The 27724-nt window shown below is 47.3% G+C and overlaps 1 protein-coding gene across 10 annotated transcripts in view; it reads left to right on the top strand.

The window, feature by feature from the left end:
* Positions 1 to 5408: 5408 nt before the first annotated feature.
* Positions 5409 to 27724, top strand: part of ACOT11 (acyl-CoA thioesterase 11) — a 791760-nt gene continuing 769444 nt past the window's right edge. The window contains exons 1-2 of one of the 10 annotated variants that reach the window (XM_086952565.1): positions 5431 to 5712; positions 6154 to 6392. The gene's annotated coding sequence lies outside the window, so the exon portion shown is untranslated. Of the gene's footprint in view, positions 5713 to 6153; positions 6393 to 27724 lie in introns of those variants that run through there. The other 9 variants (XM_086952575.1, XM_086952551.1, XM_086952558.1 and 6 more) reach the window with 9 other exon arrangements.

Below are 27724 nucleotides of genomic sequence, written 5' to 3'. Positions count from 1 at the left end.
TGTATCCCTATTCACACTGCTGTTAACTGGCTGACAAGTTTTCCAATGGGAGCTGCTTTGCATTTGGGTCGGATTTTGCAACTTTCCCCCTTGCACATGTGATTGGGGAGCCTGGCCTTTGTTATGGTGTGCATGTAATTGTAATTGCATTTATACAATGCTTACTACCCTTGACGAGGCATTGAAGCACTTTTTCGGCAAGAAGCACACTACTCCAGAACCCAAAAAGGATTAGTGGTGAATTAGAGTAGGGAGGTATGAAATAAATCTGAGCGGTGGACGTGTGAGTTTGTTGTTTGGATTGATAAAGGATAGCGGAGGGATAGAAGTGGGAAGTGTTTGCATTATATAGCACTTGCTACCCATGAAAATCATCATGTATGTACTTGTGGTAATCATCATTCCACGAAAGAGGTTCAGCACTCAACTCAAAAGTCAGTTATATGTACACCATATAATTAAATTAATAATTAAATCATCATCAATTAACACCACAGGTACATAAAACTTGTGGTGTACATATAATTAAATAATAATAATACACTTTATTAATGTAATAGCTGCACTTTCACAATTGCTTTATTAACCTTCCTGCTTTCTCAAATTTGCTTGAAAATGCATCATTTGTCAACTCTTTTTTCAACATTTTCTCGGGGGGAAATCCCCTCGAACCCTTCTTAGGGGGTTCAGACTCGCTCGCCACGCTTGCTTGCTGCGGTGCAGTATAATTATCATTTTACGTCACACCACTTTCAAATGTCACCAGCCGCCACTGACATCTACCCTTTCTGGTGAGATGCATCTCGCTGTGAGCTACTCGCTCTTTGAGTTCTCTCCTCTCATGCGTGCAGTTAATATTGGTCTTCTCAGATATATTAAGTCAGGTACTGTGCTGGATCGATGCCTGCCTCATATTTTATACTGTGCAGTGAATCTGATTGCTTCGACTAACTGAGAATGCTGCAGTGCAACGAGGCAGTTCTGCCCTCCTCCTTCTCAATCTTTCTACCACTTTCAACACCATCAATTATTCCATCTCACTTAAAAGCAGTGGCATAAATGGCAAGGCTCGACACTGGGTAACGTTGTTTCTTGAAGACCATTACCAAGCGGCTCATATGCCACATTTTTCAATTTACTTTCCACAAGCTTCATTTCGGGGCTCCCCAGGGCTTATCCCTGAGCTCTACCCTCCTCTCCTTAATTTTGCCCCACTTGTAAAACTCATTAGAGTTTCTTGCCTGTCAGTGTTGTCTTATACTGATGACACTCAGATCGTTTTATATCTTGATCACTCTCTATATCACACACAAATTAACTTTCACCTCTGGTAGTTGCTTTTGAGTGGTGGTACAGGTTGTTATCCTCTCCAGCCTCCACTATGCCAAGTTGCTTTATATGGCCCTCCTCAAATATCTGTTGCATCACCTTCAGTTGGTTCAGAACTATATAGCTAGGCTTCTCACGATTCCCCATCTTCAGCATATCTCTGATGGCCCATGCCAACTTCAATGGCTACCCACTAAAAAGTGGTTACTATTCAAGGTCATATCTCTCTATCATAGAGCAGTCTTTAAGGAGAGTCCTATCTATCTGTAATTCAAACTTGTTCCTTACATACCTCCGATATCCTCTGTTGTTCTCCTAAATACTTTCTTTTAGATCCTTCTTCATTTCTCTAAAATATAGAATAAACATATAGGTGTTCACTCATTTCCTTACTTAGTGCCAGTGCTTTAGATGGGCCGGTACTCACCGGTACTAAGTGCCGGCACTTCTACATTTCTGTCTTTGAGTACCAGAACTTTTCTTGTCTCAAAGAGAGTACCTGTACTCATGGGGCAGCAAGCCAACTCAGTGCAGTTTGCCCTGTAAAGAAAGAAGCGTGACACAGCTGAGGAGTCGGACCGTTTTTTCGTGAAGCACTGGAGTGCTAATCTCCCTTTACAATCTGCTAATTAAGCAACGCCCATATCTATTCAATCAGAGCAGACAGGGAGTGGAGACAATCGCACTGTAAGTGTGCGCGAAGGGCCTTCTATTAGAGGTACGTCTCTTGACTCGGGAAACCTAAGAGTAGGCTTTCTGCTGGCAAAGATTTTTTTGAGGCACATAGATTAGCCCGGATGGGGTAACATCTGTATGATCTGTAAGTACCTATGCGCACAGTGACGGCGTCACAGCATTTGATCCCTTTCAATCGAAAGAGGCCGCAGCAGCCTCTTTGTCCTGCTGGGAAAGCGTGGACCTTGCGGCTTCAGCTACAGGCAGGTTGAGGGCATCATAGTATCTCGTGTTCCTCACACCTGCTAGTAATGGTTTGTTACTGGTTTCTGTATTATGTACTACATGGCAGACGATGTATTTCAACAAGTCGATGTTATCATAAGATGGCAATATAAATACATCTGATTTGAGGGGGTTCGGATTTCACAAAAGAGTTGGCCTGGTGGTGTGAAATATTTTGGATTCTTTCCTGCGTTTGCCCACACTTCATTGACACACATCTTTCTACAGAGCTGTGGTAGGTTGCGGCATCAGCTGTTGTGCTGCTCAGTCTTAGCCAAGCAAGCGTTAGGTAGGAGGCCGAGACAGGTTTGCATCTCCCCTTTCAAGTTGACGACTAGGCTTCCAAACCGGCTTCAGAAGAGCCAACGAGTTGGATCAATACAAGAAAGGAAAACTCGAGTGATGGAAAAGGTAAAGGGTATTGTTAATGGCGTCACCGTCAGAACAAAAATGCTATTTTATATGACAACTCAAATAGCAGAATTGCAATGTAAATATTCCGAAATGTCCTTGTCCCTTAGCACTGTCCGTAGCCATTCCCCCATAGCCCCGCCCCCTAATCCACATCTCAGGTGAGTACCTGCACTTATTTTGTTCCATTTAAAGCACTGCTTAGTGCCTATTTACTTTCATTCTCTCTCTCTTGTCAACCTAACCATCATCCTTTATCCTGATTCCCCTCTGTGAGTATCTTCAGTGGGCTCCTCTCAGTGCCAGGACACCCACTGAGGTATCAGTGTGCACTATACTATTTCATTCATTCATGATCATCTTTTGTTAACTGTCCCCTGATACAAACAAAAAACCAAATGTGCAAGTATTCTCTCCCACTTGTCTTCCCATAAGAATAGCAAGATACATTTATACATTTACATATTGATTCTTTCATTTGCATTATCAATTTAATAGAATGTCCCACGTCTTTTCACAGACTGCCCCAGACCTTTAGAATTTTGAAGTGGCTGCCAGATTTCAGGGAAGGTCGACAAGTGCAGAATTATTGTGAAATAATTTGTGATGAGAAACAAAAATAGATACTTATTACGCATGGCATTTTAACAGAATTGTGAAAGAGACAAGGCTTGAACTCGATGACACGTCGTGTGTGTAGACAGGAAGGAAGTGTTGCTTGCCTGTCTGCTCATCATGAACTCATGTATCCTCCCTGCAGGTTTTTGAACTATTTCTTGCTGGAATCTGAGAACACTCTCGCAAGTGCAACTGTTAGGATATTGGGCTATAGCGGCTTCTAGAACCACATACCAGAGGATTTAAGGCAGAGTCCGAATGCTTTAAAGGTATTCAATACCTGTCCACCATCTTTGCTTACAACTCTGAAGCAAGGTGGAGCGGTACATGGAAGGACTACCAAGCTTTGTTTTTAAATACCCTCACCCAATCTATTAGTGGCGTGCTTCATCAAGGGGCCCCATCAAGGTCCATATAAACCAGGATGACCCTATGAAGGAGAGCTAAGAAGGCATCTTAAAGGAGTACATGTAGATTGATTAAAGCAACCATTGCAGGCAGGCCCAGCTGAATCCGTTTCGGATGTCATTCAAGGACAATCAACAAGAGGGGCTTCTGGCTCTTGGTAAGAGTTTCATGGCAAGAGACATGTAGAACTGGCACTTCTGAGAAACATTATCGTTAGCAGATACTTTTGGATACAGATGATCATTTTGGTATAATCATCCTCAACTCTGCAGGAATGTTAAAGTATCATGATTCTTCATAATTGGTGTTAGTATGTTATTGCATTCACGTGATTCTGTTTGTCAAAGGCATTTAGCTTTGCTATACTCACAAGTAAAGAATGGGACGAGTGGTGCACAGGTAATGGCCGGATTATTTACTGGTAATCTTCATGACGAATAAGACTAAGCGTAATGATTATCGGTACGCAATCCATCTATTCTTAGTTGTTTATGTTTTTTAACTTTGAAGTTAGTAAATATGCAGTTTTCCAAAAATATGCAAAAATGCAGATCTGGGTACATCGCCAGCCCTTAGTTAAGAATAGCAAGTGCAAACAGAAGAGTTCAGCAGTCCAGCCACGTGTTCAAGTCCATGCCTAATTTACTGTTCAGTCCGGTTTTTTTCTTTGCATTCTCGGACTAGTAGCCTTGTTTCTGATAGTTTCAAATTAAGACAATACACATAGATTCATCATCTGCATGTTTTGCGAGTCTGTAATAGCGCTTATTAAGGAATCGCTATTACAGACTCGCAAAACGGGATTCATGTAGAAATTGCAATATTTATTGCGATTTCTACAGCTTCCTTATTTGAGATTAGCTAATTGCTAATCGCAAATAAAGAATAACTCCCCATTTATTCCTATGGGCCGACACATCAATGTGCGAATCGCTATTAGCGATTCGCATGTTGAGTTTGTGATTTCAAGGGTGCAGGGTTGTCCAAAGGACACCATGTTGCACCCCTGAAATGATATTGGATGCTGGTGTTACGCACACACATGTCCCAAGGACATGTGTGTGTAACATACAAGTTAGAAAAATGCACTTAAGTGCATTTTTCTAAGTTTCCGCTATTTACCACGAGGTTTGACTTCGCGGTAAATAGCGGCCCAAAATTGCGAATTCGCAATTTTTAAATGTTTCATGAATTGCATTTAACCCCTTCGACGCTCATGACGAGCTGAGCTCGTCATGAGTTACGCCTGTCGTACGCTCATGACGAGCTGAGCTCGTCATGACCGCAGGTTTTTTAAAAACTCAGCGCACAGTGGGAAAACGCGTAGCGCGCATGGGTTTAAGGAATCTCAAATAGAGATTCCTTAAAGGCAATTCCTCGCAAATTTGCGAATTCTATAATAGCGATTTTTGCATTTAGGATGATGAATCCCAAACCAAATGCAAAAATTGCGCTCGCAAAGGGCCAGATTCTCAGAATCTGGCCCTTTGCGAGCCGAATTTCCGTTGATGAATATGGCCGTAAGTCTCTGAATGCAAAGAAAAAACTAGAGTTGAACAGCTAGTCACGCATGGACCTACGAAACTTGTAGCCAGATCACCACAGAAACAACATGCAACAACATGTGAAGTGTACTTTAAAAGTGCATTTTAGGATCCACCTTAAAAAAGTTTTAAGGAAGTGGCTGTGCCTGTTGCAGGCACAGCCAGCTCGAGCCAAAGAACACAGAGCTAGAAGGCAGCAGGAGAGCGTGCGCTGGGAAGTCCAGCAGGTGGTCTGGCGCGTGTGCGCTTCACCTTCAAGGCAGGGCATTTCATTGGCTCGGCCGGGGGGCAAGTGAATCCAGGCGGCGGCTATCGCAGGCGCTGCTGGCTCCGGGCCGTTCAGCTGCTCCGGCTGAGGGAAGTGGAATGAGGAAGGGCGCGAGAGGCCAGAGCCGCGTCGCGCGCAAGTGAGACCTGCTAAGGAGGACCTGCTATTAAACCGGTAAGGCTGCTAAAAACGCTCCGCCTGCTGCACCAACCAGCGCCGCCAAGTCTGTGCTTGTTTTGGTGCTAAGTGGAGCTTCGAAGAAACATTGACTAACAGCTGTCTCCAGGTCACGACTGGATAGCATGAAATGAATGCAATTACGTTTTAGATATTTATTCACCAAAGTAGCATGTAAAAAAGGGGGTGGGGGTTACATTAGGTTAAATAGTTGGGGTAAGTCTAATACACTCTATTTGCGGAAATATTTCAGCAATTTTTTTTAGCTTTGCCACCATGCCTGTTTAAAAAATCGGAAAAACTGTTGAAGCATGTACCTAAACAGCAAACAAACAAAGAAATTACTTTTAAAAACCGTTCGAGGACTGTCTAAATTACTCCGAAATGCTCATTTAAGCAAACAGAGGGGTAACCGCCTTCTATTTCGCCTGTTCACAGTACTGTGTTGGACTTACCCTGCGGTTTGCTATCAGTCAGACTTGGGAGCGTCAGAGCGCACCTCATTGATAAAGCATTTCCCACGCACCGACAGCATGGACTCACTGACAGAGTGTTTCACAACAGTGCAGAGTTAAAGCAATGGGGTAATCGCTGCACGTGATAGCGGTGCAGCCTGAGTGAACAGTGCACGGGAGGAAACAGCTGCAAAACATCTGGCAGAGCCTGGCACCTTACAGGTAAAGAAGGGGCCCTTTATTGGCTCGACACGAACGTTTTGACTAGTTATCTGTGGCATATAAAATAGGGTAAGGTGGTATCCATGCCAGGTTGATTATCTGTTTCTGGTCAATGTAAAAGGCATACTCAATGATACTATAGCGCGTCGCATTGTATTGAATCCATGCTCTGTTTTACCTTGTGATTTTTGTCCTGTTGATGCTGGTTACTTGGTTTAGTCCTTGATTACAGTGTCGACCGGTATTTGCTTTTCATATGAAACTTTCATATGAAAATCCTTCTTTGCTGTTGAAAGGAGACGCTATGTGTATGTGCCCATTTTAATTGTTTCCCTTTGGGTGTCGGCCCTTACAATACTGGTCTGTGCACTTTGCGCACTTTGTGCTGAATCCACTGTTCCTGTGAATCTGGTGCCAATTGTCCTCCGTTATTCAGCCCACTCCGCGCGGCGGTAATGAGCAGATGTCCATTTTTATGCTTGCCATTTCACATCACATGAATTGGGCCCTTCAAAAGTGAAGAAAGGGCCAAATTTGTTCTAGGATTACAAGACAGGCCTGCAGGATTATTACAAGATCTTCTATAGGAAAGGGGTATTTGATACTAGGACAGCAATGAAACAGCACCTCTACGAAATCCCCATTGGCCTTTCATTGAAACAAATTGTCTTATGGGAAATTAGTGTATACATATCCTATGGGTTTAGTCCCCAACTACAAGATGAGAAGTTGAGCCCAATGAAAAGGGCAGCATCACTGAACCCACCCCTACAGGCCTCAGGAATGTGCTGGTTTCTTTAATGACACCACAACTACCACCCGCTGAGAGCTGCAGTCTGCTTCCGTGACAATAGCCCAATCAAATATGTTTATACTTCAGTTCCCAAACATAGAGAGGGAGGCCTGCTCATCTGTTCCATATGGGAACTGTGCTGCAGCACTAGAACACCCTCATTGTTGCTGCAGCGCTGTATTGCAGGAGTCGTATTCCATTCTCTCATTCAGAAGCCTTCAATGCCATCGAAGTCGAGAAGCGTGTTTGTTTTATATATAGTTTTTGCTATCAGTTGGTTGTCACATGATATTTGATTCACAACAGAGACACTTTAAGCTGCTGAACTTGTCATTTTTATCAATAATTTTTAGGTGATCTGCAGAATTAACAAGTTTGACGTTTTTGGTGACATTAACCTTATTTCTAGGTGGTACAGGGGACACAACACAGGTAGCTAGGTTAACGGATTGCATTTGTGGTTCATCAAATCAAATAACTCATAATTATAGTGCCATGGTTGAAGAAGCTCTTTGTATTTAATTGCTGTCCTTAGTTGATCAGGTAAGGGTCAAGCTTCTTTATGGCCCATGCTACATGTGCTCCACTACTCCCTGAGCAGTGCTTGAAATGGAGCGATGGAAATGCAGGCAGCCTATCCCAGAGTTGCTGCTTCCTATTGAGAAGTGCCAGTCCTCTATCATCTGCAGCAACGCTCATATGTTGAGAATTTAGCTATTTCCTCTTCTGAATGACGGAAGCGTAGGCACATGCGTTTTTTACTGGGCTTGTATTGTACACTTGATTTGTGTGTATGCATATCTTACTTCTCTCTAAATCCAGGCATTCAAAGAGGTTCTGTTTTATGTGTACAGCTTGTTTTTATGCCTATAGAGAACAACTAAGCAAAGGCCCATGTGTTATGGATTTATGCCAAAGACCAGCATAGGCCCTGTACTGCTGAAAGTTTCTATAATATTTATATATTGCACCCTTACTATACTATGTTACAGACCTCTCTAGGTCCTGCTACCTAGAGATGTTCTGTTTTATCTATGCATTGTATACAATGTACACCGCTCTAGGCTAAAGACACTTGTAGGTCATGCCATGATGAGTGGTGTCAGCACTCCTTTCAGGAGCCCAAGGGGAAACCAGGGGTTACTGGGCCCAACAACGTCTTGTGGTCAGACTTACTATGCATTCAGAACAACTGGGCCAAGTTACCCTTCTGCATTTGAATCTCAGGGTAGGCGTAGTCCAAGCAGATCAAGGCTCCCTCAGGGGAGGTGTGGATACAGATTAGTAAACAGGGGCTCAATCACAACTCAAAATGCATGCAGCAGCAATAAATCATTCCAGACAAATACTCACTTTTATAAAAGAAGAGAAGTACTTTATTTCCACTATTTGCCCACACAAAGGAAAAATACGACATTCACAAACAATCGCAGAATTTCCCCTGAGGTTTTGGCTTTAATGCTCCTTTGAAGACTCCCTTTCCACCTGTCTCCTTACGTTAGTGATAGTGGGCATTGCCCATTCACTATTGGTAATAGCCAGTGTATGCCCTACTAGAAGTCCAAATATCAAGAGTTCTCTACGTTACAGTCAACAGTGTCCCAACACCGCAGCGCTACTAGCAGCAAGTTCCTCCAGGGCCGACAAGTCCAAAGTCAGTATTATCCACAGTGGTAGGTGTGAAGCTTTTGGAGTTCTTGAGTGTGTCCTGTCCGCGGGCGTTCACAGCAGCTGCACCCATGTCCAAGAAACGCTGCTGCACGCAGCTGCTCCCAGCGGATGCAGAGTTTTTCAGTTGCGGTCGCTCTCCTGAAGTGACTGGAAGCTTTATGCAGCTCCTCCTGCGGGGTATGTGTTTGCTCCGATAAGGGTTGGCTTCGATAATCTTGTTTTAGGTTCCTCGCCTGAGCAATGGTTCGCAAATCCTTCCATGGTCTTCTCACTTCTCCGGTGGGGGTGCAGAACTAGTCGCAGCTCTTGGTGCTCCCGGTGAGTCCCTCCGACATATAGGGTCACCTCCACTCACTGTTCACAACCTTCAGCCTGATCAGCGCAGTGAACCTCTTGTCATATGGGTTTGCCGCCTCACTATCCCACAGGGCTACAGCCCTTCCAGCATGGCAGTCTCTCCCATGGTTGCCCCTCATGGCATACAAGGCGGCCTCATGCAAACGCAAAATGTTATGGCCTTTTCTGCATGGTAATGTTTTCCACGGCTGCCCACCGTGGCATATGGGGTCACTGCCTCACTCCTACGCATGGACTCCGATTCAATCAGTGCAACAACACACATAGCTAAATTCATGACGGCCCTCTTCTGGCATACAGGGTTTGCCAACTCTGTCCTGCACATGGGCAATAATCCGATCAGTGCAGTAGCTACTCCCTCAAACCTCACACAGGAGGTCCAACCGGCAGGGCACAACGATCTCTTTGCCCCACAGTGGTCTTAGATTCCCATGGTGATGTCTTGCCCCCAGTCCTGGTTACATGCAGAAGTCTTACAGAATTTCCCTCCTCACACAACCCGTATAGCTGTTTGGCAGATGACAATTATGGGGGTTTCAAAGTCCCCTTCTTCCAGCACATTTCCCAACACCAAAAGTGATTTAGAGTCTGAGTCTTTGAAGCGTGTGTTGAGGTTCTGCTTCTTTTTAAGTGTCCACTCCTCTGCTTCCTCTTGAAAATCAGTCTGTCACAGCAGGAGAGTCTCCAAAGCTGACAGTCTCAAAACACAGGCCATGGGAACGACTAGAGTTCACACCTGGATGTCAGCCATAGTGTTATGTGCCTCAAAAGGCTAGCCCATGACCCCAGGCCCTGCTTATTATGATTCCCTTTTCAGTTCCATCTCCTTCTTGAGATGTGTTCAGGCCCCTTCCTTGTGGCCTCTCACTGAATTAAAGATAGCCCTTTGAAGTGTCCAGGGAAAGCCTCGCTCTGTTCCCCAGTGTGTGTCCCACCCAGCTTACAGGAATGCAGCAATTCACAAATCTCTCAGGGTGGATCTCTCTTCCTCCTCTCCATGTTTCACTATGCAGGACGGGGTCTCCCAAAATAGACCCCATGGCTCTCCATGAATTGTACCATCTACAGGCACATACACACTCAGTGCATGTAAACAGCATACATGCACTGCACAGTTCTGTACCCTCCATGTACTGTACCACTCATAGGCACACATACATCCAGCAACTGCATTTAACATGCATGCACTGCCCAGCAATGCATTCTTTATGCTTTGTACCACTCATAGGCACACATGCATCCAACATACGCATTTAACATGCACACTCTGCATCCTTCATGTATTGTACCGCTCCCAGGTACACATACACCCAGCACATACAATTGTCCTGCATGCACTGCACAGCATTATATTCTTCACGTACTGTACCACTCACAGGCACATATACTTCCAGCACATGTATTCACCATGCACACACTGCTCAGTATTGCATTATCCGCGTATTGCACCCATCCCAGGCACACATCCAACCAGCACAGATACACCACCTCTGTGTTGTGTAGCACTTAACACCAATCTTATGGAGGCCAAGGATGAGCTAAGCACATAGCAGCGGAACCTTAAAAGTGAGTGAGCCTTTAGGCCTCACTCCGTGAAACAGGTAACAAAGGACCTGTTCACTCCTACTGATCACTGCACAGTATGCTACCCCCATCATGATCATTCTGCTTAACTCCTAGTGAAGTTCTGACCTCCATCACTACGAGGGTAGCGCTTTGGGTGCCCATCCTGGTCCAACAAGACCACAATCCATGAGACAGGCCTATGTCATGGCGCGCACGCATGATCCATGTTTTTCAGTGACAAAAATCAGCATTAGCGATCCAGGCATCAGTGCAGTTAAGGCAGGGGTGGCCATTTGTTACCATGCAGAGGACTTTTCCGTCCCAACAAGAGATTTCTTATTATCCATATCTCTATGTTAAAAACAAGTCTCAGCCCTTCCATTGGGAGATTCCACGTTATTCATTCATTTTATATTCAGGGCTCTATACTGCAGACCAGTCTAGGCTTTCCTATGCTGAGAGGTTCCGTATCCATACATTTATGTGCATACAGATGCATTCCACAGACTTGTCTCGGCCTCGCCAGACGTAGGTCTTCCATACTGTGCCTTATGTTTTGTATTTACAGGGCTGTACACTTCAGATTGCGCCACTGCTGAAATAGAAATGAAGATCATTCCCAAAGGCTTGCTTAAAAAGGTTATTAACCAGTCAGCATAATTGTTGTCTCTTTAAAGAAGAAAGTGCAAGGAAATGTAATCAGGCTCAAACTCGTTAGCGTGGGTAATGAAAAACCACGATCAGACACGAATGCTGTAAGCAAAGGGATACCCACCTTCCCTCTCCTACAATAAGAGGGTCTTTCTCGGTCTCATAAACCACCCAATGTAACCCGGAATAAATAAAGAGAGATGAACCCATGTGAGTAAAATACTAGTAACCTAACATATGCGACGACTCCTTTCTCCATTATACAAAAATGGAGTTGACACAAGTCACTGAGTTTGCTTATGTTTACTGGCCTAGCATGCTGCCTGGCTACCCTCTCCTCTATGTCCCTCTATCAGGGAGCGAAGGTCACTTCCTTTCCAGGCAGCCGCCCCTTCAAAGATATGCAGGACGTTCTGTACTCCCAAGAAACGCCTCTATGACCTCACTGAAATGTTCTCTGTTTGTGATTTTTAATGCACTTTGCGGATTGACGTCAATAATCCTTGTAATAAAACCCATTCTCTGTAATATGGGTCTTTTTGACCACCAGGTTAGCAATTAACGAGGGCCTCTCGACGCAGGAACAAGTTATCTGTCCAGAGTATGCAACTAATGAAGAACAGTGCATTATGCATGAGAGTCTGGAAAGGGTAACTTCAGGTCATCGGTGCAGACCGCCATCCGGGGATGATGATGCTCAGTACATATAACCTTGGAATCCTAAAACAAAATTCAGCTGTCCTGAAATCAGATATAGATGAAACATATATGTTTACTCTGTATAATCATTCTGCTAAAGTTTAATAAAGCTCTCTTCTCCTTAGTTGATAGTACTGTCCTTCTAACTCACAGCATTGCAAGCTTGCAAGCTGGCGCAGATACAGAAGTAGCCACTGGCATTATTTAGGGCCTGGTTATGAGTCTGGTTGTCCGAGGGCTGCCAGACCTGCGGGGGTGCAGCAGTGGCGGTCCAGACACCACTGCATTGGTGGTCTGGCCCTCCCCGTTACCAGTTGGGTGGTCAGACTGCCATTGCACCTTCGCAACCGACCTAGATCAGATAACCCTGACGGCGGTGCAGCGGTCTTGAGGCCGCAATATGCTTGGTGGGACCGGCACAGTCCTGCCAAGCATATTACAAGTTTTCATGGTGGTTCCTCTTCCATGAAAACCATGGCAGAGAGGAAACAGAGGGGGCCCTTCAGTGCCCCCTGTTGCCTCTGGGCAAAGGGGTGCATGCAGGGAGCACATGGTGTGCCCCCCTGTGTGCATTCATCCCAGTACCTGCATGGCATGGACTGCAACCAGCCCCTGCCGTTCAGGTTCTGCCTTTGACATACCCGTTACAGTCCCTATTTTCGGATGCACCGGAATAGGTCTGCCAAAGAAACACCCACAAGACACGAGAAACACTCGTAATCTGGCCTGTGTGCATGCATCGCATACCTGCATGGCATGGACTGCAACCAGCCCGTGCCGTTCAGGTACTGCCTTTGACATTCCCGTTGCAGTCCCTATTTTCGGAGGCACCGGCATAGGACTGCCAAAGAAACGCCCACCAGACACGAGAAACACTTGTAATCTGGCCTGTGTGCATGCATCGCATACCTGCATGGCATGGACTGCAACCAGCCCGTGCCGTTCAGGTACTGCCTTTGACATTCCCGTTGCAGTCCCTATTTTCGGAGGCACCGGCATAGGACTGCCACAGAAACGCCCACCAGACACGAGAAACACTCGTAATCTGGCGGGTAGGCAGCAGCGAGTATTGACAGTGTGGAAGCAGGAGCGTGTCCGTAGCATGCTACCTGTTCCTGTACCACCAAAAATCATAATTAGGCCCTTAGTGTACAATTGCTTAGCCACTCAACTACTTATGCAGGCTCCAGCTTTCTCATGCGCCGCTGACGATTATTTAGTCAGTGTTCTCCATATACAATGAATTCATCATGACATCACACACTATCACAACCAGCTGCTAACCCAGGACTCATTTTACAGATTAGCGTCGACCATTATCAACTCCTTAACTCTCCAGTCCGACAGTAAGTAACTCTTGTACTGCTGGCCCTAACCGCCCTATGTACTGTCCCATAGGAATTTGTGCTCAACTCTTTCGCGGATTTGCAGAAATATTTTATGGGGGCCCAACGGGGCCGTCCCTGTTTACAATGGTGTATAGTGTGATATGGCCCAATAGAAGCCATTCAAAACCTTTTAAAATTAAACAAAGGTTGCCAGGGATCGTTGCTTTATGTGGACGATGCCACTGTAATAGATGGTACCCCAAACTAATTGCAGAATAGAGCAGAAGCTGCCAGCAATTATTTCAAACGTAAAATGTAAAAAATAGCAAAATTAAAGGTTATCTGTTCAGAGTCAGAAGGGTAAAGCTGAGGGTGGACTCCCTGAATCTAGAGGAGAGAGTCTAGTGTAGCGCTCTAGTGCTCCGAGGGTCTCAGGCTGAGCCCCCGGAAGCACTACCCACATTGTATCACTTTCTGGCCAGGCGTGGCCAGAAAGCTTTAAATAAACGGACGGGAGTGGCTCGGCACTTCCTGTCCACACCAGTCTAGTACAGTGTGTGTGTCACTCATTGCGCTCACCTCCGCAGCATGGCGACATAGGCCTTGCCAGGCCCGCAGACCCCCACACTGGCGACGAGGGTGGGATCCACAAAAGAATCGAGCGGCGCCAACCTGCCATATCACCGATCAGATCGGCAACTGCCCAAAACGCCCCAACCGCGACACGAGAGCGGAACACCAACGACAGCCAGCGCCAAAACCAGCCGCCGGGATCGAGAACACACTCACCGGTAAGCAGCGGATGCTAGGAGCTGCGTGGGGCACCGGCAGTGGCAGCGACAGGAAGGCCCGAGCACCGGTAAGCAGCGGATGCTAGGAGCTGCGTGGGGCACCGGCAGTGGCAGCGACAGGAAGGCCCGAGCAGGGAGACGCGCCGAAGGAAGCGACCCGGCAACAGGCCCAGCAGTGCGCGCATGCGCGAAGAGCGATACGTCATCGCCAGCAGGAGAGGCCCCGGGACAGCGCGAGGCAGACAAGGCGCTTCAAACGAGGCAAGCGTGAGGCCCAGTAAATGCGCAAAAGGCGCAGCGAGAATACCGCTCGTGCCACGTGGTGGTTCCAACAAGCACAAGCAAGTGCAACAATTCCACAAACACCTGCCCAAACAAGCACCGACAAGCACGAGCAAGTGCAACTAACAGCCAGGAGTAGCTCCAACAAGCAAACACAACAACCGATTCGGCAAACACCTATTCAAACAGACATCAACAAGCACGAGCAAGTGCAATCAGTGTCCAAGAGGAAGACGCTTTGAAAAAAAAAAAAACACCAAGCCATATTCCAACACCAAGATGACTACCAACCCAGGAGGGGCGTCTGGGGGAACAGCACAATCGGGAGCCGGTCAGGCTCAGCAAGCAGCACCCCCGGCACCAGTACTAAACCTGGGAGTGCAGCCACCGGCGCCATCTGCCCACTCGCAGATACAAGCACTACCACCATTCAGCGAGCTGATAGACCCTGGGACAGCAGCTCCCAGATGGGCCGTGTGGCTGGGACAGCTCAATAACTATTTCACTGCCACGAGGGAGAAAGATAACGAAGTGAAGAGATCCCTACTATTACACTTTGGGGGCACGGAACTGTACAAGCTATTCAGGCATCTGCCAGACACAGGGGATGACGACGACTATGACGCAGCCGTCAACGCGTTGAACGCACACTTTGACCCCCAGCTAAACCCGCACTATGAACGATTCAAATTTCGCCAATCCAGACAAAGGGAAGGAGAAACCATGGACGCGTTCCATGCACGGCTGAGAGATCTCATAAGCACATGCACTGATGATGACGAGAAGAAAGAAGTGACCGCACAGCTCATTCAAGGCTGCCGCAACAAGCACCTGAGGACGCTGATTCTGAGACAGCCGCGCATCACACTCGAAGAGATACTAATCCTTGCCAGATCCCATGAACTGTCGGATGCACGAGCGACTGCGATGGAGGCAGCCCTGAACCCACGGACAGAACCAGGAACCGTGGTAAAGACAGAAAGGGTAGACGCAGTCCGAAATAGTGGTCGAGGAAACAGAGGAAGATGGCCGACCAGGACGCCACGCCGCACGACATGTGGATACTGTGGCCGAGACGAACACAACCAAGATGGCTGCCCAGCACGCGGCAAGACATGCTCGAAATGCGGCATACCCAACCACTTCGCAAGTGTGTGTAGGGGTGGCTCTCGAGGAAGAGGAACACCCAGAAGAAGATCAATCACAGGAGCCGTAAAACAAATATCGCTAGACGAGGCAACACCGTCCCAATCAAGCAGATCACGGCGGCAGGCCCAATTCGACGAGTCTTCCACAGACGATGAAGATGAATGCTACTACGTGTCATTCGTGAGTGAGCTAAAGAAACGGCGGAGGCCGCAACCAAAATGCCAGATACACATCGACGGATCTCCGGCAACAGGCGTCATCGACACGGGAGCCACCGTGAATGTCATGGGTATCCAACACTACAAAGCACTAAAGCCGAGACCCAAGTTAGTTCCCTCGAAGACACGGATACTTACGTACGGCAGCCAGGAACCCCTCCCGTTGCGAGGGAAGATGGTAGTCCAAGTGAAGGCGGAGGACAACGAGGTAACAACGACCTTCCATGTAATAGACAAAGAAGCTGATCTGCTGGTGGGAAGCAACACAGCTGAAGACCTCCGCCTCATTGCGTTTGCAAATGCCGTTAAAGCACTCCAAACAGAAGACATCCTGGAAATGTTCCCCACACTCTTCGAAGGCCTCGGGACCATTAAACGACCGCCGATCAAACTACACATCGACCCCGCAATCCAACCAGTGGCACTGAGACACAGAAGGATACCGTTCCACCTGCGTGCCGCCGTGGAAAAGGAGCTTAACCAACTGGAAGAACAAGGAGTGATCGAGAAAGTGTCGGGGCCGACGCCATGGGTATCCCCGATGGTAATAGCGGAGAAACCGCGCCAACCTGGTAAAATCCGCATCTGCATAGATATGAGGGTCCCCAACAAAGCCATTCGACGAGAGCGACACCTCACCCCGACAGTAGATGACATCCTGTCGGACCTGAACGGGGCCCAATGGTTCTCTAAATTGGACCTCAACGCAGGATATCATCAGCTCAGATTAGCGGAAGAGAGCCGCTACATCACAACCTTCTCAACACACCTGGGGCTAAGACGATACAAGCGACTACATTTTGGCATCTCGTCTGCAGCCGAGATCTTTCAAAACACAATTAAAGAAATCCTATCCGGACTCAATGGGGTGTTGAACGTCAGTGACGATATCTTAATTCATGCCAAGTCAAGTGAAGAACACCACCGAAGACTGAAGGCCGCCCTACAAAGGCTCGAACAGTATGGCGTCACACTACACAAGGACAAATGCCAGTTCTTCAGGAAATCAATAGAGTTCTTCGGATACGTGTTTGATTCAGACGGAGTAAAAGTAGACCCCCGCAAATCCCACGCCATCAAGAATGCAGCAGCACCATCAACCGTGTCCGAAGTAAGGAGTTTCTTGGGGATGGCGCAATATTGTGCTAGATTCATACCCAATCTAGCCACAATCGCAGAGCCCCTGAGAAGCCTAACGAAGAAAGACAGCCCATGGAGGTGGACAGAAGCTGAAGACAAAGCATTTGGCCGAATCAAAGAAGCACTACTGGACAGCACAACAATGGCATACTTCAACACTGCGAAACCCACCGAAATAGTGGTAGATGCAAGTCCAGTAGGCCTAGGAGCCCTCCTTTCACAAGAATCCAAACCCGGGGTGTGGGCCCCATTGGCATTCGCGAGCAAGGCGTTGACAGCGACAGAGTCGCAATACTCGCAAATTGAGAGAGAGGCACTGGCAGTGAAATGGGCCTGCGCACATTTTCACCTGTATATATCTGGCCACCCGTTCAGAATGGTGACCGACACAGCACCTCACCCGCCTCCAAGGATCGAGCGCTGGGCAATCCAAGTCCAACAGTACCAAATGGACATAGTGTACAGACCGGGGGCGAAAAACCCGGCAGATTTTCTGTCTCGCCACCCATTCACAGAGAGATCCCACGATGCCAATCAAGAAGACCAAACCGAAGAGTTCATCAACATGCTGGCAACAGGAGCATGTCCATGCGCCCTCACCGCCGATGTCATCACATCCCACTATGACAGCGACGCCGTTGTCAAGAGAGTGAAGGAAGCAATTCACTCTGGAACACAAATGGGTGGAACGAAGCAGACAGAACACGCCTGCAACAGTTCTGGAAGGTACATGATGACCTTAGCTGTGCTGACAATGGGATAGTACTGAGAGGAACTCGCGTAGTCATCCCTAAGGCACTGCAAGAGAGGGCAACCGCCCTGGCTCACGAAGGACACCAAGGCACCCGCAGGATGAAAGCGAGTATGCAGGAGAAGATATGGTTCCCCAACATGGAAGAAAGCGTGGAAGCCCTCGTGCGAGCATGTTGAGCATGCCAAATCACCAGCAGCCCAGAAGTACCAGCCCCAGTAATCACCGAAGACCATGCCCCATCACCATGGACATGGCTAAGTCTGGACTTTGGAAGCTTCCCAGACGGGAAGATCACAGTAGTATTGATAGACAACTACACCAAGTACCCCATAGTTGAAACGGCAGCGTCAACCAGCTTTGCAAACATCCGCCCCATCCTCAGCAAGGCGTTTGCCCTATTCGGAATTCCGAGGATCATCAAAACAGATAATGGACCCCCTTTTCAAGGGAGCGAGTTTAAAGACTTTCTAAACAACCTAGGGGTCAAGCACCACCGAATCACACCTCAGTGGCCACAAGCCAACGGCGAGGTAGAACGCTTCATGAGGACAATAAACAAAGTACTGCGAATATCATCAGCAGAAGGGAGTGACCCAGAGGAAGCACTGCAAGCGTTCTTGAGAGAATACCGCAGCACACCCCACAGTACCACCATGCAATCACCTTGGGCGTTGATGCTAGCCGGACCACGGAAGGACCTGCTACCTATGGCCGACAATTGGGCTCCATCTCCCTATTCCCCAGCCGACACACAAGAACGGAGAAGAAGGACCAATGACAAGGCAAGTCACAAGAGGAGAGCCCAACCAAAAACCTTACGTCCAGGAGAAACCGTGCTGATACGGACAAGGAGGCCGGGAGGAAAATTCAAGACACCATTCGAACCAGAACCCTGGGTGATCAAGGAAACCAGGGGGACAGCGGTCACAGTCAGCCGAGATGGAGAAGAGGTAACTCGTAATGCATCTTGGTTCAAGCAAATACCCACACCGCAAGGACAGAACTCAGATAGTAGCACACCTATGGCAAGGGAAGAAGAGGAGAATGCGACCACAAACAACACCACATGCTTGCCCCCGGATGCTGCAGAACAACCACTTCTGCCATCACCGGACACCCCTCGAGATCAGATTCCCCCGAGAGGCAAGTGGCAATATAATCTCAGATCTAATCCAAGACCCAATCACAGACTAGCTGATTTTGCATGCTGAACTGATTTTCTTGTTTAGTTTAAAATCCAAGTTGGGAAGGGATGTAGCGCTCTAGTGCTCCGAGGGTCTCAGGCTGAGCCCCCGGAAGCACTACCCACATTGTATCACTTTCTGGCCAGGCGTGGCCAGAAAGCTTTAAATAAACGGACGGGAGTGGCTCGGCACTTCCTGTCCACACCAGCCTAGTACAGTGTGTGTGTCACTCATTGCGCTCACCTCCGCAGCATGGCGACATAGGCCTTGCCAGGCCCGCAGACCCCCACATCTAGAAATATCGTGAAGTGGGACCTATGTTCACAGAGGATGGGAAATTGACTAATCATATTAATATAATTTCTAATCGATGAAAAACAAATTGCAGTCCTTGTTGACAGTTGCAGTAGGCTGCGCACTGTGCCCTGAAATCACTGTAGCAGCCAGAGCCCATACCCTGTGCAGTATGTGGTCAGAAGACTAAGCCCAATTTGAGGCCGAAGGCCAGGACCTGGTCCTGGAACCCACTAGATATGGTCACAATTTGTGCATTTCGGGCTGTGTGGACATGGAACTGTGTTGAGTGTGTGGACAAAGGTCCCACCCTTCACCCAGAGCCTAACCATGTTTTGCAGACTTTAGGACAGTGGAAACTGGGCACAGGGTTTGGCCAGGGGCCATGTCATGTTCTTACAATCTGCTGGGCACAGCCGAAGGGCAAGCCTTCTGGGCTCTGGCAGCAGGGGTACTGACCTCAGGGTGTGCTTAGTGGTGAGTTGGAACCGAGGTACTGGGCATAGGCATCTTGAGGGCAGTACATGGCGGGATGCACCTGTGAGCCAGGGAGCCTGGAGTCAGGTGTGACTCCAGGCCTCTGCCCAGCCTAGCCTACCTTGTGGGCACGAGGGCAGTGCTACAGGTAAATGCCATGCTATTTTTAACATATCTAGATATTAAAAGAGGTTGTATACGCTTTAACAACTTCTACTGTTCATGACGATATGCCTTCCTTGTTCAACAAAAGCAGCCTTTCATAGTCACATATTCAGGTGAGACTTCTGCTCGCTGGCAGTGTATTACAAGCATATAACTGATTTTAATGTCTTTGGAAATATTAATGAATTGCATGTGGAACTGCAGCAGCTTTTTCCTCTATGTATATATCATCTGCAAAGACTTCGCAATCTTGGCATACATGATACCAAAGCCTTACCACTACCTTTAATGTCTGCCAGGATATGCATCAGTTGTGTGTGAAACTGCAGAAGTCTTTAATTTTCACATAATGCAGAATGTTATGCTACATCAGTAATATACCAAATTATATTATTTATGACATCATCTGTGATGCTGTGTTCGAGAAGCATATTGAGTGACCTTATGGTCAATAACTTAGGTGGGTATTTCAATGTTGTTGTTGTTTTACCCGTATTCTAATCAGCTACTAACCACAAATGTCCTTTCATCTCTACTGTTGCTCCCTCCCCATAGTGAAGTCGGGAATCTTCTTCATAGATAATCAGTTCTGTCATTTAATGAGCATGGGCATGTGATGTAATAATTAACATTTGAAGCATTTTAACCATCGCTTATAAACCTACTGCAAAATAGTTCGAAATATCTGGCAATGTGCCCATCTCCGTTGTCACAATATTGATAACATTCTGTATTCCACTAATTGGCTACAGCCTGCTGAACTGGGCCTAGGCGTCCCCAATGCCTCTGGACGGCTTGCCAGACCCAGGTAATTGTCCTTTCATCGCAAGACTTCATGTCACACTGTCCACAGCTCATCGACCCTTGGTTTGCTATATCTCATACAAATATTAATCCATGGCATGTATTCTGTAGTCTCACACGGACTACACCCACAAGTAGCTCTCAGATCCTCCAACAGCTTACTTGCACCACACCCCTAATCTCTATTTTGGTATACAAAATATTGTTCCAAGCATTAACCTCAACCAGTATTCCAGACTAGCACAGGCAAGAGAATATCCGCTCCCTACAGGGCTGGACCATGGCATAGCGACAGAAGGTGTTCCAATTGGCTCATTCTATGTGGGAAGTTTTGCTGTAGCAATAATAGCAGGGGATTGTGTGGATTTCTGAAATAACAATGCATCGTTTGGCCCCAGGTTAAAAAAAGTCGGTGTAAAAGGGGTTCCTTCCCTCGAAAACCCTCCAGAGGTTTAGACATACTCGCTGTTCCTACTTAGTGGAAGTTGGAGGATGATAGTCTAATTGTTTCCTGGCTTTTTGTTGTTCACAGTACAGACTGTTCCTGAGAAACAGAAAACTACTCCTTTACCTCATTTCTAAATTAAAAGTATTTTTTGTCCACAAGAGCTTCGTTTTTTCTTTTCTAAAGCAGTTCTAGCAGCTGGTCCTACAGCAGTGGTTCCCAAACTTTATCGACCCCTGGCTCCCTTTATCTATTGAGAAAAACCAAAGGGGATGATGGACGGAGCATTGACAATACAAACACTCACCCCCAGTCAACTGATCTGGGTTTAATCCATCACCGTTCTTTAGCTCACTCCGCCACCCCAGTTCAGACATGGCCATATACAAATCAGTCTGACCCCGTGCCTCATGGGAACAGTCCAGCCCGAACTGCCAAGCCATGTATTCCCTGGACCGGAATCAAGCTTCCCAGGACCGGTTTCTGGCATTACAGCCGTCTTCAGCCGTGCTTGCTTGAATCCAGTATTTATAAAGGAAACAAGCGGTCCTCAGCATAAAAGAATAAGGGTAAACAAAATTATATAGACCACAATGGGCTACTATATATTTCTCAGTCCCTTGTCCAGCCGTACAGCTAATTTTTAATGATCAAATAAATCGTTCAAGGTAAGGGTACATATCAAAAACAAGCATTATGGTTACAGTAGGGCACAGTCCTGTACCGTACAAAAGAGGAAAGTAAGAAGGTCACAGAGTGAAAGAATACCAGGCAAACAGGGTGAGCTTACAGGCCACTGTCATGAATTTGAATTAGTAGTGTGTCCTGGAGTAAACCATACATACAAAAATACAATGGGGTGTAACGTATGATTACTCAAAAGAGTCGACGTTTCGATCCCACGCTCAATTTATAAGGGGATCACCTTCAGGACTTGGAGAATGGTTTTGCCTGAATGGGAGTTTAAACGCCAATTGCAATTGAATTGGAGGAATTCAGATCAGTTTGGCCGGAGTAATGATTCCAGGCTGGCATCCAACCACACGAGATCTGGTGCAGTTGTGGAGCCCCGTTATTTAATGCGATTGCGAGCTGTGCCTTGCGGCACACGCAAGGCACAGCTCTCAATCGGCACACCTACATCTTTTCAATCACCCGCGGATTAGTCATTTAACTGACCGCGCTTCTACAGATGGCGCCAATGCTCACGCCGCCCCTCAGAAATTCAAATTGATGCAAGAATCCAAACGCGATGCAACTGTCGCATCTCGCACTGTGCTAACTGCACTCTGCATGGAAGCGTAGCCCTGGCTGTGTCCCCAAATAACAACGAATCGGAAATTCATCTTCCCAGACGCCTCGCATTAAATAACGGGGCTCCACAACTGCACCACATCTCGTGTGGTTGGATGCCAGCCTTGAATCCTTACTTCGGCCAAACTGATCTGAATTCCTCCAATTCAATTGCAATTGGTGTTTAAACTCCCATTCAGGCAAAACCATTCTCCAAGTCCTGAAGATGATCCCCTTATAAATTGAGCGTGGGATCGAAACGTCGACTCTTTTGAGTAATCATACGTTTCACCCCATTGTATTATTGTATGTATGGTTTACTCCAGGACACACTGCTAATTCAAATTCATGACAGTGGCCTGTAAGCTCACCCTGTTTGCCTGGTATTCTTTCACTCTGTGACCTTCTTACTTTCCTCTTTTGTACGGTACAGGACTGTGCCCTACTGTAACCATAATGCTTGTTTTTGATATGTCCCCTTACCTTGAACGATTTATTTGATCATTAAAAATTCCCTGTCCGGCTGGACAAGGGACTGAGAAATATATAGTAGCTCATTGTGGTCTATATAATTTTCTTTACCCTTATTCTTTTATGCTGAGGACCGCTTGTTTCCTTTATAAATACTTGATACCCATGGTCCCTAGCTACCCACTGGGTCCCCCTTGTCATTTCTAATGCTTGAATCCAGTGGCAAAGTGAGCAAGGGACTCACGTCTGAGCATACCCTGCCAACTTAGGGCGAACAAAGAAAAACCAAAGGGGATGATGGACGGAGCGTTGACAATACAAACACTCACCCCCAGTCAACTGATCTGGGTTTAATCCATCACCGTTCTTTAGCTCACTCCGCCACCCCAGTTCAGACATGGCCATATGCAAATCAGTCTGACCCTGTGCCTCATGGGAACAGTCCAGCCCGATCTGCCAAGCTATGTCTTCCCTGGACCGGAATCAAGCTTCCCAGGACTGGTTTCTGGCATTACAGCCGTCTTTAGCCGGGCTTGCTTGAATCGAGTGGCAAAGTAAGCAAGGGACTCACGTCTGAGCATACCCTGCCAACTTAGGGCGAACAAAGAAAAACTAAACAGGATGATGGACGGAGCATTGACAATACAAACACTCACCCCCAGTCAACTGATCTGGGTTTAATCCATCATCGTTCTTTAGCTCACTCCGCCACCCCAGTTCAGACATGGCCATATGCAAATCAGTCTGACCCTATGCCTCATGGGAACAGTCCAGCCCGAACTGCCAAGCCATGTCTTCCCTGGACCGGAATCAAGCTTCCCAAGACCGGTTTCTGGCATTACAGCCATCTTCAGCCGGGCTTGCTTGTATCCAGTGGCAAAGTGAGCAAGGGACTCACGTCTGAGCATACCCTGCCAACTTAGGGCGATTAAACCCAGATCAGTTGACTGGGGGTGAGTGTTTGATTTGCTCAAACGCTCCGTCCATCATCCCCTTTTGTATCCCTTTAGCTTTTGGCAATTGTCCGCGGCTCCCCATTATGTCGTTTTATTTTTCGGGTGGCGGGGATGTAAGACCAGCCTCTGGAGTACTTCCATTTTTCTCCTCTTTTGTCTGTTGGTTGGTCGCTTGCTTACCAAGATGTCCAATGGTTGTTCAAAAAACGCCGGGGGGTTCTGCATCACAGACAGACTGTGCTAAAGTGGCATGTACACAAAAACCCCAACAGTAAATAAATAAGCCGTTAGCGTTGCCACCTGACCAGTTTTCTACCAGCCTCACCGGTAATTTGCAAGTCACAGCTGGTCCAACAATAAAAAACTCCAGCCAAAGCTTGCATTTTTATAGCCATAATGATCTGTACATGCTTCAAACAGCATATATAATTTAAGACCTCTTTAAATGTATTATAGAGCCAGAGGCGTAGCTAAAGCTTGTGACGCCCGGGGCTATCCCTCAGATTGCCGCCCCTGGGGAGGGGGGTGAGGGAGGGAGGGGTGCTGGGGAAAAAGGACCGGGAGACACCTAGTATCGACCCTAATAGTTACCTCGATCATGCAAGTTACATGCACATACACGACACGGTCCAAGGCTACACAGTTGAATACACCGGTGACCGGCAGTACAAAGGAAAACACACAGACTGCCACCCTGCAGGATTTCAGGAAGGGCCTAAAAACATGGTTATTCGATTAACGTCCCTCATCAGCAGCACCGCCCCCACCCCCAAGCGCCTAGATACTCTCACAGGTGATAAGCATGATGAGACCCAATCTGGAAAACAGTCCTCATTGCCTTCTTTTCTTTTTTTCCCCTCTCTATAGCAGTCATTTTGTTAGTCAAGTCAAAATTTGTATAGCGCACTGTACTTGAGGTGCGCAAGTGGCAGGCACATTGCACCAGTTTCGCAACAGATAATCTGACCCTACTACAATAACTCCCTTTGCTGAAATTTACAGAAACCTTTTGTTTGCAGTGGCGCAGCACACACTGTCAATGAGTGGTGCAGATCTGGGACCAACAGTACGGTCAGCTTAGAAGGGCACTAGGTGCTTCAGTTTCTGATTATTTTCAACAGTTTTAACATCTTCTTAGAGAGTTTTGTTGCTCAAATGGGTGCAATTGCCGATATTTATATGTTTGCCCTGTCTTCAATGCTTGATTTTGCTTGCGAGAAAGCATCACTCGTAGTCATTGAAATGTCACTCATAATTTCACTGGAATTATGAAAATGTCACACAGCAATCTAAAACCCTGGCAGCTATGGAGCCCACTAGTCTCCCTTATGAGTTATGCTGCCGATCCTCAGCCAGCAGCCGACTTGCTCAGGCCTGGTCCAATAATACTCCATCCTCACCGCACTCGCCTACCTTGTTTGTGAAGGAGTGAGAGGAAGTTCAACTTGACAGAAAAGTTGTTTGGCCTCCGATTCACCTGGACGTCTTGCAGGACTGGGGCAGAGGAGATACTAACACCCCCTCTATCGCTGGCAGCATTCCCTCATTGCAGTCAATATGCCGAGTCAAAGGCGTCAGACCGGCCCGCTCCTACCGCGCACGAGGGGCAGGGCGCTAGAAGAGGCAGCAATGCATGCCACCCGGCAGTGCGCGGGAGGTTGGCATTGCACAGGAGATTGCATTTTCTGATCTCGGTGAACCATTCGGGACTCGCGCACTACCACCGCTATACTAGGTGGCGGTGCGTGCAGCGTGCGTGCGTGCGTGAGGCAGCAGTTTTGCAAGCAAGTGAGCTTGCTTGCACTACAAACGGGGCCGCTCGACGCGCGCACAGCACTGTTGGCCTGTTATAATTTATACGGCCTTTATAATTTATTTGGGGACTGGGGACACTGACTGACAAAGTGTCAGGCAGTGAGTGACCCCAAATAAATTATAAAAGCCACGGCCGCAACGGGCCACCAGTGCCGAGCGGCAGGCGCCCCCAAAACAGTGCCGCCTGCGGCGGTCCGCCCCTCCCGCACCCCCCTAGCTACGCAGGTGTCTAGAGCTGTGTTGCTGATAAGTGACTAATAATTGAAGTAAGCACCTTCATGCGAAGTGCTGCTGTCTGTTGAGTCCTGTAGCTGACACTGGAGCAGGCCGGGCTCATGAACATTCCCAGTGTGTACAGTGGAACCATAAGTGCTGTGAACTCACCTCCAAACGGACTCGTGCTGATTCGTGAGTCGCACGTGTAACCGTATTTTAGTATAGACGAGTAGGTGTTTATGAACACACATGTTCTACCACGTTCCAAACGTTTTACAGAGTGGTGAATATTTGAAAGAGTGGGGAGGGAGCATAAGAAGGTTGTTGTCTTCATTTTCGAAAATAGACCAACTGACGATGCAGCATTTTGTTTGTATTGGCAGGAAAAGTTACAATGCACTAAGCATGGGCGGAAAATCCGTTACGCTCGCGGATTTTGCGGATTTTCGGTAAATCCGCAATCCGTAAACTCTCGCGGATTTACCGAAAATCCGCAAATCCGCGCGCTGCGGATTTTTTGCTTGTGTTCACACTGCTCGCGGCCCGCGGCGCGGGCAGCAACAATCTCGCACTCGCGAAATTACAAAAATTACAATTGGGGAGGGGTGAAGGAGATTACACATAGCGGGCGGAAACGGAAATACGTCACGCAAACAAAATGGCAGCGCCCATACTCGACCTTGGGGTAATTCGCACAAGTTCGCGGCTTCCACGGTCGATTTTGCACGACGTCGCGCCTCGCGAATAGTGCGAAATTACCGAAAAACGATTTTTGCAAAAGCAAAACCAATGAGCAGGTGCAAAAGTTCAAGCTCATCATTTGTAACCATTCCCTGTAGTGCTTCCTGAAGGGGCCCTCCAGAATTCGGTTGCCTACTTGCAAATATTGTGTGACCCTGCTCTGACAGTCACAGAATAGTTACAAGTATGCCATTGCCAACAAAGATCCTGTTAAAAAAATTTACATTGCAACACAAAGTAAAGGGAGCAGACAAGCAGGTGCCAGCCTTCATTAATGTCAGTTGGGGCAGGGCAGGTGTTGTTGTAATTTAATTTTGCAAAACTTAAAGCACTTAGCAGGTGTGCTTTGCTTTGCCACAATAATGTACACTCACTGGTCAACCAGAGGGTGCTGTGATGACACCGAGGGTGGCATGGGTGTGCCAGCCAGAGGGTGGCATGGGTGAACCAGAATGCCAGTGTTGACAGAGGATGGCAGTGCTTTGCTTTCCCCCAATAATGTACACTGGTGAACCAGAGGGTGCTGTGATGACACAGAGGGTGACATGGGTGAGCCAGAGGGTGGCATGGGTGAACAAAGAGAGTGCCAGTGGTGACAGAGGGTGGCAGTGATGAAGAAAGGCTTGCAAACAGGCTGGGCACGTAGAAACAACAAGTTCGCAAAACTGGTGACCCGACAAGTAAGTTCACAATTTGCAAAATTGTACGAAACCCTCGCGAACTTGCAGAAACCCGTGCGAACACAAAAAAAAATTCGCAAAATCCGCGAGAATTCGCGGATTTTGCGGATTTTCGCAATCCGCAAATCCGCAAATTTGCGGATTGCGAATCCGCAAAATCCGCCCATGCTTACAATGCACACAACATAGTTTTTCAGTCATTTCAAACACCCTCATACCTTCACAAACACTCACACCTGAGCGTTGGTTTTGGTTAGGAAAATATCTCTAACTTCTCAGCTATGCCAGCTCAAGGCTTCTCGAGCGCTCTTAGCTTCCAAGTGCAACAGAGAAGTAGCTGCAAGGGCTTGGAAATGTTACCCGGCTATCTCGAATAAGAATGGTTTCCGCGC

The sequence above is a fragment of the Lissotriton vulgaris genome, chromosome 1_1 (assembly GCF_964263255.1).
Source record: "Lissotriton vulgaris chromosome 1_1, aLisVul1.2, whole genome shotgun sequence".
In the NCBI taxonomy this organism is placed as follows: Eukaryota; Metazoa; Chordata; class Amphibia; order Caudata; family Salamandridae; genus Lissotriton; species Lissotriton vulgaris.
Note: the sequence above shows the minus strand (reverse complement) of the source record. Positions and strands in the feature narration are given on the sequence as shown.